Below are 9,634 nucleotides of genomic sequence, written 5' to 3' on the forward strand. Positions count from 1 at the left end.
CCCATCAGGCGATGATGACATTTAAGAAGCCAATACCATCACGCCAGAAGATGACAACTAGGCAGCCATTACCTAAGATACATGCCATAGTTACCATGCCATTATTAACCAAGAAAGATTTGCAGACAAAAAAATACAAAACATCTACAATAGAAAAAATTAAAGAACGAATGTCAGAATTTATAACCGGCCTACAAAACACTTTAAACCATGAATGTATTTATCGTGTTCATTTTCTTTATAACGAGTCCGATGTTGTCGATTACGTTAAAGCACATGTTACAACTAATACGGCTAAATTGGTGTTTAATCGCGTTGAAGACCCGCGAAAGCATATCACTTATTTTGACTTCGCCTATGAGAAGCTTCAAGGAGAAATTGCCATGTATACGCCCATCGATGTTTATCCTGGAGAAGGGTTCGAATTGATCAACAAGGATGACCTGATTTCTAAGAAGCTGATGTATATTCTAACAAGACATGGTAAACAAGAGAAAAACTGTGATATGGGAAAAATCAGTAACAATTGTGATAGAAAGCGTTATATAGGCTCTCACGATTCGTACATCTTTGTACCTAACGGACCCCTGTCTCCCCAAATCCGAAAGGCACTTAATTTTTGGTCAATAGTGTGGGGTCAGGAAAATATAGGCATACACACTTTTAGAAATTTGGGACACTTTAAAGTGACCAATCCATGTGAAGTATTATTTATATATCATATACATTGTAGTAATTTGCGTGATACTACTCGATACAGAATAAATACGAAAGCAAACACGGGGATGGCTCCTCCTACTGACACTTTAACATAAGTTTTATTGTAACGCCTACAACAGAAAAGAAGCATCTTATTTAATAATACTCTGTAATTTCAATCAATTATGCTTCCTAGGGATGACGTCACATATTCTGACGCTGATAAGATTTAATTCCGACAATCAAATATTATAGTTAATTTAGTTAATCTTTCAATGATAAACGCGTTTACGTTAATTTTGAAGGGGTTTTTTTTTGTTGTTTTTTTTATGTTTTAAAGATATCATTTGAGACGCTTGATTTTCAAAATATTCACGAGAAAACCGATGGTTTCAGGTGCGCCACGGTGCAAAACGAATAAGAAGAAAATCTGGCCTGATAGACAGAGCGATCAAGAAAAGAATGTAAACCTTAAGCCGAAGCATTTTTACTGGCTACTACTTCAAAATGAAATGTTATTTTCCGCAACAAGTTAAATTTCGATATGATAGTATCGAAGAGACCAAAGAAGTGTCAGATTATTCGAAACTAAAAATTTTTCTACAAATCGTTTGTCTATCATTTAGTGAATTGATAAGAAAACAATTGCGAATTCCGTGATATAGGCCAAAGTAGTATGACCCCTATTCCTATATGACAAAAACAAGAAATGCCGTAGTACCATGTTTAAGCACTGGCATATTCTGGTATTTGGTGTCGTGTTAGAAAAAAACACCTTTCCTCCATTGCCCAAAACCTTGTGAATACGATAGAGGTTAAAGTTTGTAACAGATTTTTTTTCAAATTTGGTGGGAAACATTCGGGACAAATGTCGAAAAACTTCAATGCCAGAATTGTCTCCCGTTGATAAAGGCTACAGTTTTTACATTCGGATGAGACGAGAACCCGAGATCCCGTGTACACATTGGCGTGCACGTGAAAAATCCCTTGATAGTTGGAATTCGATATAAGAGTAGGCCGTAGTGCCGCTGTCCAGGCAAAATTTCCCTCATAGCACGCTGTATGGCGTATGCCCGTCTTCATTAGCCCAGTTCGGAGCAAAACACTAGGACGTTAAACCCCATTTCATTTCATTTCATTTGAGGTTATGGTCATGAGCGGCTATTGATATTCAGCGTTTCGCTTTGATCCCTGCATTGGCCGAGAAAGTTCATCCAGATTTTCCGGCGTGGTTCTCCCTTGTCAAAGATGCAGGACGGAGGGGCTGACAAGGAAAGCTGTCTAGTCGTTCGGATGGGACGAAAAACCGAGGTCCCGTGTACACATTGGCGTACACGTAAAAGATCCCTTGGCAGTTGGAATTCGATATAAGAGTAGGTCGTAGTGCCGCTGTCCGAGCAAAATTTCCCTCATAGCACACTGTATGGCGTATGCCCGTCTTCATTAGCCCAGGTTAGGAGCAGAACAGTAGGACGTTAAACTCCATTTCATTTCATTTCATTTCAGCGTTTCGCGACCTCCTGTTCCAGAGTTACCCCCATTTAACCGGAAACCCTGTAAGCACAATATGGGCTGCTGTTTTAACGGGTGTATTCAAGCTTGTAAACACGACAGAGATCAGATTTCGTGGCGGCATCCCCTATCACATTTGATCAACATCCAAATTTTCCTTTGCGATACGTTGCGGCTGAGATATAGCTCTTCTGTTGGCGTATTTCCGCGTTTTACGTGGCTATATTTAACATGTTTTGTCTAGCGTCTGAACTCGATAGATTTCAATTTTCGGGAAGCATCCTTTTCTTATAAATTTTGAAAAACGAAAAAAAAGTTATTTCGGTGAACAATATTTCAGTATATTTTCTCCCCACCTCATCTTCAGTTACTGCCTTCTATTGTATCTATTTGTATTTTATACCATCTTGTGTAATCTCCAATATTCTTTTACATTTTTCATCAATATTATGAATTGAAATAATTACTGTATGCATGATAAACGTTTAATATTATTTACTTTTATTAGATAGGGGGGTTGGATGGCTGAATGGTTAGCGTGAGCGCGCTGTATCATAAAGTCTGTCATTGAGTCGACTGGCGTGGTTTTGAATCCCCGGTTGTACGTGGCAAGGAGTAGGGTCGCCTGTCCAACCTCGTGGGTTTTCTCCGGGTCCTCCGGTTTCCTCCCACCCACTGCTAAAGACCCCTACGCGCAAGCGAATTATGTAAATAAAATTAAACCATATGTTAGTCCCGAAATGACCTAGTTTGTGTCGAGTGGACGTTAAACCCCATTTCTCTCTCTCTCTGTATTAGATAATAATAATAATAATAATACATGTATTGTAAATTACTGATGCCTTTTCTTTGCTAATGTGGATAACGTTTGTTATGTGTGTATATCACATCACATATATATTTTGACTTTCGTATTTAAAAAATGGGATGACCTAGTGGTTTAGGGTGCCAGGCTTCGACCTCTAGCTTGCCGGTCTCCCCTGGCTTGCGATTGTGGTTTCGGTCCCTGGTATGAGCGTATGTGGCTGTGAGATATGGGCGCCTTCTCAACCTCGTGGGTTTACTACGGGTACTCCGGTTTCCTCCCAAAGAAAGACCGTTACGCGTGCGCTAAGGTAATAAAAATGAAAAAAAGACAACTAGTCTGCGATATCACCTTCGGTGGAAGCGGACATTAAACAATATAAATACAACAACAAATCAGCAGAGCAGTCTGATTCTTCATTTTCATTCGTGTCATTACTATTTTACTCTATGGTCTCCTATTTAACTTAGCTATAATGTCGAATCTGATAGCTGTTCAGAAATGAATTTGGCTATGATTTTCTCGCCAAATGAGCCCCCCTTTTGTATTGTGTTCCCTAGCTGATTTAGCCTCCATGTTTGGGAGCGACAGTATTTGAAACTTTATGAAATGAAATGGGGTTTAACGTCCCACTGTTCTGCTCCGACTAGGCTAATGAAGACGGACATAAGCCATGCAGTATGCTATAAGGGACTTTTTGCTCGGGTAGCGGCGCTATGGCCTACTCTTATATCGAATTCCAACTGCCAAGGGATCTTTTACGTGCACGTCAAATATTCAATCTGGAGACATTTTTAGCAATAACTTTTTATTGTATGGCGATTCTTTTTCAGCCGTGGCGATAAACCTTTTTTGCCACAAAGCTTTGATAGCTACAGTCTGGTTGAGTCGGTTATCAACAATGAGGGCTATCGTTTTCGTGCTAGGCCTATATTGTCTAAACTGTCGTTATTGTCATTTTCTTATGATTGTAATTTTTGTCTTACGGAATAAAGCTATATATACGAAAGTCTTTTTGAATATATGGCGTATTTAAGGAGGTCATCATCCACTGCTTCATAGTCCCTCCCAATGGTGCATCTGATTCACTTCACATTGTTAAAATAATAAAATTTACAATATCCATCATTATGATACCACTATTCGATAACTGCAATTGAAATCTACTGAAATTAATTTTTTAAGAATAATCCACGAAAAAAACTGTTCCGGTAAAGGATAATTTATCATAATTTATCATAAATTATAGTCATACTATTTTCATGCGTTACAATATATTTCGACAAGCATTTTCCTAGTAAGTATTTTATTAATTATCAGAATTGCATACTATTTTACAGATTGTATGGACAAATTGGGAAAATAAATGTTGTAAATGGATATTACTATAGTTTCTTACTGTCGAATCCACTGTGATCTACTTTTGGTTTCGGTCTAATTATTTAGCCAATCAGACATCTTTAATAATTTTAAGTAACATTTCTTTCTATTACATTAAATCTCCATTTTATTCTATTTTATTAAGGGGGGTTGGATGACATAATGGTTAGCGCGTGCGCGTTGTTTTTTTTTAAGATCAGTCATTGAGTCAAATGGCGTTGTTTCGATTCCCCGGTCGTTGTATTTGATAATTTATGCGAAATTGTATTAGACGAATATAAATGCACCAGAGGACACGAGTTATAATTTGATAAATACATATGTTTTATTTGTATTCTCCATTGTCAGTACAGTATATTAGCTATGGTATGAGTTTATTTAAAACTAGCTCCACCAATAATTTGACCGCAAGTACTCTTTTCTCCAGGATATTGCACGCAAGTAAGTATTAAATTAAAAACAAAGAGGCTTGATTTTTAGAACGTAGACTTTCAGAAGAAGAAAACCCTGCTATGCTCTATACTGATCCCTGGATTATGAGACCCACGGTTGCGACAACCGCGATTAGATAACTAAACAACCGATCGTTATTTCAAGTCCATCTTACATCCGTTGTATCTATGGCATATTATTAGGTAATTAGAAAAACGACGGGATAAAGTTATATATATATATTCTTTCCTTGTGTCCCTTACCCATCAAATATTTCACTGCTATGACCAGTTAAAACAAGCGGTTGCCATGCAAGATATGTCCACATTTTAAATGGGTGGGGAAGAGGTAAAATCAATGGGGCTAATCCTCTCATTTAAGATCTTTTGATCCTTAACATATTAAGTTTCATCAGAATTGGACAACAATATTAGCGCCCCTGGAGGGCCTACAAAATCCGTGCAAATTTCAAATCTTGCGTGAAAAGCAGGGGCTATAGTTCTAGAATGTAAGGTCTGCTGCTGCCATTCAATAACTTTTGATCCTTAACACTCTGTTAAGTTTAAGTTTCATCGTGAAAAGTCCATAAACTTCATTCATAATATTTCACATTTTGTGTAAAAGGCAGGGGAAGATGCGTACGAAAATTGAACTCATCCAAGAACAAGTGATACCGGTTTTAAGTTTCATCTAAATCGGATAAAATTGTGATCTCTAGATGGTCCACAACCTGGGTATTACAAATATGCTTTTATTATACTATTTTCGAAAAGGGGGGTGGCTATTTCACGGCGTAACAGTGAATATATTTGAACAGTTTTGAAAACAAGATACAAATTGTGACCCGTAGAGTGCTCATAAGCAAAAACGTGATATTTCGTAGAATCAGGGGGTCATAATCCAAAACGTTACGGTCCAATACGCGCCAATATCGAAAGGAACCCAGATCATTGGGATTATTTTAAGTTTCATCAAAATTGGATAAAAAAAATTGAAACCGCTGGATGGTCTACAACCTGGGTATTACGGTCAGATCTAAATATCAAAGCCATCGGTAGATTTCGCCAAGATCACGAGATGTAAACAGGGTTAGAACACGTGATTGTTGCCGAGGATTGCGGGTTAGGGTAAGGGCTAGATCTTGGGTTAGGGATGGCGCTAGCTCTGTTTACATCTCATGATCTTGGCGAAATCTGCAGGTGGCCTTAATATTTAAATCAAACCTGGGTATTACATGGTTTTTTTTTATTAGGGGAGTGGCCATTTTGTCGGACAGTGATATATTATTCGAACGCCTTTTAAATCAGATAAAAAGTGTAATCTCTAGACTAGAGGCACAGGTACATGGGGACAGGCACGCCATTATATGGTGGACCTATGTGATTTTTTCAAGATATTTTCATGATTTTCTGGGGTTTCTTCTTAATATTTTTCAAATTTTTTAATCTGCTTTATTTTTCTTCCTATTTGGTGCTAAATAATATAATATTTACTATCAAACATGTTCGTATTAAAAATCATACCTTCTGCCTATATAATAAAAGAGAAAGGTAAGACTTTTCTGTTGACATTTTATTCTCCGTGAGGTACCCCTGTCGCTATTTAATTCCAAATCGTGAATAAAATTGTTTTGCCTTACAAATCAACCACTCGGTACCCTTCGATATATATTCCTTTGGATAAAAACACATATTTCAAATTTAAAAAAAAAATGCTTAGTCAGTTTATTTGCCATAAATCACTCGAGTTTTTTTTTACAATTCATCGACATTTTGAAAATGTTCAGTAGACATGACGGAAGTCGTAATAAGGGGGACAACTCTGTCGACTGGCCCGAATAAATCGGCGTTACGAAAAGGTAGGTCCAATGAAAAATACGGATACAAATTTTTCATTCGGCACCAAAATCGGATACAAATTGTGACCTCTAGAGTGTCCACAACCTTGGTATTATTATGCATATATGTATCAAGTTCAGCATCACAGGATTAAACCACCATAGATTGTGTTTTCATGGTAAATAATTGCTGAGTAATTTTATAGGCTAGAAATCGCTCAGAAAGCGTCTCCGAAGATCTAGACCCCCTGGACCCTCGCCTAAGAACCTAGGATGGTAGCACCCAAATCAAGAATTGCTTCCACCGGCTCTGGTGATATATATCGTAGACATGTGCTTCCTAAGTTACTTGCCAGAAGAAGCCACAAAAACAGGCTTGGTCCAGCTTTTGGGTAAGACACAATGTATTAGGTCTTTAAGGTAGGTTCTTGACAACACTAGTTTAAACTTCAAACAATACTTTTTATACGTCCACATTCATAATGTGGAAGAAGGTCAGATTCCTGTGGTGTGTGTGTGTGGGTGTGTGTGTCTATGTGTCGCCTACAGGCCACAATTCTTAAGTGATCATCTTCAAACTTTACATACTAATTCCTAATACCCTAAGGATGATCCCTATTGTTTTAGGTGCGTGCCCGACCCCCAGGGGCAGAGCCACGCCCATTTTTTGTATTTGTTTGTTTGTCGTCTACAGGCCACATTTCTTAACGTATCATCTTGAAACTATGCATACTTATTCTTTGTACTCTAAGGAACATCCCTATCGTTTGGGGTGCATGCCCGACCCCCAGGGGCAGAGCCACACCCATTTTTTTTTCTTTGTATGTCTGTGTGTCGCCTATAGGCCACAATTCTTAATCAATCATCTTGAAATTTTTTCATATGAATTGCTTATACCCTAAGTATGATCCCTATTGTTTTTGGTGCATGCCCGACCCCCAGGGGCAGAGCCACGCCCATTCCTTATATTTATTTATTTATTTGTCATCTACAGACCGCATGTCTTAACGTATCATCTTGAAACTATGCATACTTATTCTTTGTACCCTAAGGAACATCCTTATCGTTTGGGGTGCATGCCCGACCCCCAGGGACAGAGCCTCGCCCATTTTCTCTTTTTATGTCTGTGTGTCGCCTATAGGCCACAATTCTTAATCAATCGTCTTGAAAATTTTTCATATGAATTGCTTATACCCTAAGTATGATCCCAATTGTTTTTGGTGCATGCCCGACCCCCAGGGGCAGAACCACGCCCATTCCTTATATTTATTTATTTGTTTGTCATCTACAGACCGCATTTCTTAACGTATCAACTTTACATACTTATTCCTTATACCCTAAGGATGATCCGTATTGTTTTTGGTGCATGCTCGCCTCCCCGGGGCAGAGCCACGCCCATTTTTTGTATTTGTTTGTTTGTCGTCTACAGGCCACATTTCTTAACGTATCATCTTGAAACTTTGCATACTTATTATTTGTACCCTAAGGAACATCCCTATCGTTTTGGGTGCATGCCCAACCCACAGGGGCAAGGCCACGCCCATTTTCTTTTTTATGTCTGTGTGTCGCCTACTGGCCACAATTCTTAATCAATCGTCTTGAAATTTTTTCATATGAATTGCTTATACCCTAACGATGATCCCTATTGTTTTTTTACCCCCAGGGGCAGAGCCACGCCCACTTTCTTTTCTTTTTATGTCTGTGTGTCAACTACAGGCCACAATTCTTAATCAATCGTCTTGAAAAATTGTCATATGAATTGCTTATACCCTAACGATGATCCCTATTGTTTTTGGTGCATGCCCGACCGCCAGGGGCAGAGCCACGCCCATCCCTTATATTTATTTATTTGTTTGTCATCTACAGATCGCATTTCTTATCGTATCACCTTGAAACTTGGCATACATATTCCTTTTATCCTAAGGAACATCCCTATTATTTGTGGTGAATACCCAACCCCCAGGGACAGAGCTACGCCCTTTTTCTTTTTTTTTTATGTCTGTGTGTCACTTGCAGACCGCATTTCTTAATCGATCATCTTAAAAAATTTTTATACTTATTCCTTATAGCCTAAGGCTACTTTTTTTATACTTATTCCTTAATCCTAAGGCTAACCTCTATTTTTATTTTTGGATAGGTGTTATATTTCAAATTACAATATGGGCGGAGGTTGCAGCAGGTCATTATATTATATCTTGCAATTACACCCACCACTAGAAATGTCTGCCAGAGTGTTTTTGTAATATCTGAAGATGTACGGTATACTGACTGTACGATTTTCATGTGGTACACTTTTGATCTAATCTAGCCTAGTTGGGGGGCATTGCATTTTGGGCGTGGAATACCACATCCACCACTAGAACCCCGGCAGACTTACATTCTTATGATACCAGCTATACATGCATTGATACCATATAGGAGAAAATTGGTACACTTTTCAGCTAGGTTGACCCACTGGGCTCCTGGTCTAATACGTTATCATAAAGAAACGAAAGGCATCCCCATGTTACTATAATTAGAATAAAGGCTCACGAACGTCAACAAGCGAACGGGCGAAAACATACAAAAACAACAAGAATGGCCCAGGCCATTTCAATATTATATAATATAAAAATGGGGGGAGGGGGTTGACCAGAGGGGGGGGGGTCTGACTTAGGGGGTTTTGACCGTATCCCTGAAATAATACCCAGGCAGGATGGATTAGCGGCCATCTTGATTCTTGTTTCATGATATGTTATAGACATTCTGGCAAAAGTGGAAACAAACCCGGGAATAGACTAGAAAATAACTTTTTTCACTTTTATGTTAGTTGAAATGAAATCTAAATTCTGTAAAAAAAAACCTTCAAACAAATAAACATATTTTTCCCATACACTCCGTTCTATCTTTGTGTAATATTATTTCACTGATTCAGTCACAGTTAATAAATGATAGAACTAGAATCAATCTTTGGAAGTTTTTTCTATAGT

The sequence above is a fragment of the Patella vulgata genome, chromosome 6 (assembly GCF_932274485.2).
Source record: "Patella vulgata chromosome 6, xgPatVulg1.2, whole genome shotgun sequence".
In the NCBI taxonomy this organism is placed as follows: Eukaryota; Metazoa; Mollusca; class Gastropoda; family Patellidae; genus Patella; species Patella vulgata.